This window comes from Crocuta crocuta, unplaced genomic scaffold (assembly GCF_008692635.1).
Source record: "Crocuta crocuta isolate KB4526 unplaced genomic scaffold, BGI_CrCroc_1.0 scaffold1179, whole genome shotgun sequence".
In the NCBI taxonomy this organism is placed as follows: Eukaryota; Metazoa; Chordata; class Mammalia; order Carnivora; family Hyaenidae; genus Crocuta; species Crocuta crocuta.
Window position 1 is genome coordinate 86,680 of NW_027529201.1, and position 4,303 is coordinate 90,982.

The window sequence follows — 4,303 nt, forward strand, 5'->3', positions numbered from 1 at the left end:
CCGTGTCAGGCTCTGTGCTGACAGCCAGCTCAGAGCCTGGACCCTGCTTCAGATTCTGTATCTCCTTCTCTCTCTGACCCTCCCCTGCTCATGCTGGCTCTTTCTCTCAGAAATAAAACATTAAAAAAAAATTGTTCTAGTTCTGTGAAAAATGCTGTTGATTTCTTGATAGGAATTGCATTAAATGTCTTGGTTATTTGGGTAGTATAGACATTTTTACAATATTTATTCTTCAAATCCGTAAACATGGAATATCTTTCCATTTCTTTGTGTCCTCTTCAATTTTTTTATCACTGTTTTTTTTTTTAATGTTTTATTTTTGTCTGAGAGAGAGAGAGTGGGAGCGTGAGCGTGAGCAGGGGAGGGTCAGAGAGAGAGGGAGATACAGAATCCAAAACAGGCTCCAGGCTCTGAGCTGGCAGTCAGCACAGAGCCTGATGTGGGGCTCGAACCCACGAACCGTAAGATCATGCCCTGAGCCGAAGTTGGGCGCTCAACCGACTGAGCCACCCAGGTGCCCCTCATCACTGTTTTTAAAAGTTTAAAAGAGTACAGGTCTTTCACCTCTTTGGTTAGGTTTATTCCTAGGTATCTTTCTATTTTTGGTACAGTTGTAAATGGGAATGTTTTCTTTATTTTTCTGCAGCTTCATTTTTGGTGTATAGGAATGCAACAGATTTCTGTAAACTGATTTTGCATCCTGTTAATTTACTGAGTTTGTTTATCAATTCTATCAGTTTTTTGGCATTCTTTCAGGTTTTCTATATATAGTATCATGTCACCTGTAAATAGTGAAAGTTTTACTTCTTCCTTGCCAATTTGGATGCTTTTAATTTCTTTCTGTTGTCTGATTGCTGTGGCTAGGACTTCCAGTACTATATTAAATAACATGGTGAGAGTGGACATCCTTGTCTTGTTCCTGACTATAGAGGAAAAGCTCTCAGTTTTTCCCTATTTAGGATGATATTAGCTGTGGGTTTTTCACATACAGCCTTTATTATGTTGAGGTATATTCTCTCTAGACCTATCTGCAGAGAGTTTTTATCACGAACGGATGTTGTGTTTGTCAAATGCTTTCTCTGTGTTTGTTGAAATGATCATATGGTTCTTACCCTCTCTCTTATTGATGGCATGTATCACATTGATTTGCCAATATTAACTGCCCTTGCAATCCAGGAATAAATCACACTTGATTGGGGCGAGTGATTTTTTAATGTATTGTTGGATTTGGCTTGCCAATACTTTCTTGAGGATTCTTGCATCTATGTTCATCAGGGATATTGGCCTGTAGTTCTCTTTGTTAGTGGTGTCTTTATCTGGTTTTGGTATCAGGGTGATGCTGGCCTATAGAATGAGTTTGGAAGTTTTCCTTCCTTCTTTCCTTTTTTTATTTGGAATAGTTTGAGAAGAATCAGTATTAACTCTTCGTTAAATGTTTGGTAGAATTCGCCTGTGAAACCATCTGGTTCTGGACTTTTGTTTGTTGGGTGTTTTTTGATTACTGATTCAGTTTCATTGCTGCTAATTGATCGGTTCTAATTTTCTATTCCTGTTTCAGTTCTGGTAGTTTATTTCTGGGAATTTTTCCATGTCTTCTAGGTTGTGTAATTTGTTGGCATATAGTTTTTCATAATATTATCTTATAATTATTTTTACTTCTGTGGTTGTTATTTCTCCTTTCTCCTTTGTGATTTTATTTATTTGAATCCTTTCTCTTTTTTTCTTGGTAAATATCGCTAGAGGTTTATCAATTTTATTGATTTTTTTTAAAAAATTGTATTTATTTATGTTGAGAGAGAGAGAGAGAGAGAGCGAGCAGGACGGGCAGAGAGAGACAGTCCCAAGCAGGCTCCACACTGTTCAGTGCAGAGCCCAACGCAGGACTTGATCTCATGAACTGTGAGATGATTACCTCAGCTGAGTTCAAGAATTGGCTGCTTAACCTACTGAGTCACCCAGGTGCCCCTCAATTTAATTGATTTTTTTCAAAGAGCTCCTGGTTTCATTGATCTTTCCTAGTTTTGTTTTGTTTTTTACTTTCTATATCATTTATCTTTGCTCTATTTTGTATTATTCCTTTCCTTCTGCTGGTTTTAGGTTTTTGTTTGTTGTTCTTTTTCTGACTCCTTAGATGTAAGGTTACATTTTTTATTTGAGTTTTTCCTGCTTCTTGAAATAGGCCTGTATTACTATATCCTTTCCTCTTTGGGTTACTTTTGTTCCATCCCAAAGGTTTTGGACCTTTGTGTTTTCATTTTTATTTGTTTCCATGTACTTTTTAATTTATCTGTTGATTTCCTGACTGACCTATTCATTATTTAGTAGCATATTATTTTTAACCTCTAGGTATTTGTGGTTTTCCAGATTTTTTCTTGTGGTTGATTTCTAGTTTCGTAGTGTTGTGGTCGAAAAACTGCATGGTATGGCTTTGATCTTCCTAAGTTTGTTGAAGCTTGTTTTGGGGCCTAATAAGAGATCTATTCTAGAGAATGTTTTATGTGTACTTTAAAAGAGTATATACTCCACTGTTTTAGGATGGAATAGTCTAAATACATCTGTTAAGTCCATCTGTTCCAGTGTGTCATTCAAGACCAGTTTGAATGATCTGTCCATTGCTGTAAGTAGGTTGTTAAAATCCCCTACAATTATTGTATTATTATTGATTAACTCCTTTATGTTTGTTACTATTTTATGTATTTGGGTGCTCCTAGGTTGGGTGCATGAATATCTAGAATTGTTATATTTTCTTGTTGGATTGTACCCTTTATGATTATAAGTGCCCTTCTTTGTCTCTTGTTACAATCTTTCTTTAAAATCTTTTTGTCTGGGGATGCCTGGGTGGCTCAGTCGGTTAAGCGTCCAACTTAGGCTCAGGTCATGATCTCACAGTTCGTGGGTTTGAGCACCGCATCTGGCTCTGTGCTGACAGCTAGCTCAGAGCCTGGAGCCTGTTTCAGATTCTGTATCTTCCTCTCTCTCTGATCCTCCCCAGCTCATACTGTCTCTCTCTGTCTCAGAAATAAATAAAACATAAAAAAAAGTCTTTTTGTCTGATCTAAGTATTGCTACTCCAGCTTTCTTTTGATATCCGTTTGGATGATAGATGTTTCTCCATCCCTTCACTTTCAACCTGCAGGTGTCTTTAGATCTGAAATGAGTCTCTTGTAAGGAGCATATAGATGGGTCTTGTTTTTTTATCCATTCTGTTACCATGTGTATTTTGGTTGGAGGGTTTAGTCCATTTATGTTCAAAGTAACTATTGATAGATGTACATTTATTGCCATTTTATATTTATTTGGTGGTTGTTTCTGAAGATTTTCTTGGATACTTTCTTTTTCTCTTTCATGTCTTGTTGATTTCCTTAGTGATATATTTGGATTTCTTTCTCTTTGTTCTTTGCATATTTATTAGTGGTTTCTGATGTATGGTTAACATTAGGATTCTATATAACCTCTTCTGCATATAGCAGCCTATGTTAACTTGATGGTCATGTAATTTTGAATTCATTCTTTTCTTGTCCCCACCTGTTAGGTATATGTTATTATATTTTATATCCTTTTGTGAGTACCTTCAGCGATTTTTTTTTATATAAATACTCATTTTTACTGCTTTTGTGTTTCATACCTTTATACTGTCACTTTTGCTCCCTCCTTTCCACTCAAAGTGTCCCTTTTAATATTTCTTGCAGGGCTGGGTTAGTGGTCATGAACTGCTTTAATTTTTGTTTGGGAAACTCTTTATCTCTCTTTCCTGAATGATAGCCAGGCCAGAGAGAGTATTCTGGCTGTAGATTTTTCCCATTTAGCACTTTATATCCTGCCACTTCCTTAAGAGAGAATTATTACATTGAGGGGCGCCTGGGTGGCTTAGTCGGTTAAGCGTCCGACTTTCGCTTAGGTCATGATCTCGCGGTTCGTGGGTTCGAGCCCCGCGTCGGGCTCTGTGCTGACTGCCAGCTCAGAGCCTGGGGCCTGTTTCAGTCTGTGACTCCCTCTCTCTGACCCTCCCCTGTTCACGCTGTCTCTCTCTATCTCTCTCTCCTAGAAATAAATAAAAAACATTTAAAAAAAAAAAAAAGAATTATTACATTGAAAGGTAGATAAGAAAAAATTACCCAGAATTCCTCCTAGTGAAACAAATTATAGGGAAAAAAAAGAAAATGTGTGATAAGAGACACAATGAATAGAGTGAGAAGGTCTACTGTACATTTGAGTCTCAGAAGGACAAGAAAGAGAAATGGGGAAGGTGACGGCGAAAAATTTTCCAGAGGAGATGAAAGGCAGTACTCCAAGGATTCTTGAA

At 37.2% G+C, this 4,303-nt stretch overlaps 1 long non-coding RNA gene across 2 annotated transcripts in view; it reads left to right on the forward strand.

Moving 5' to 3' along the window:
- LOC144226829 (uncharacterized) overlaps positions 1-4,303 on the forward strand; it is a 16,673-nt gene that overhangs the window by 11,318 nt on the left and 1,052 nt on the right. The gene's annotated exons all lie outside the window — the stretch shown is intronic.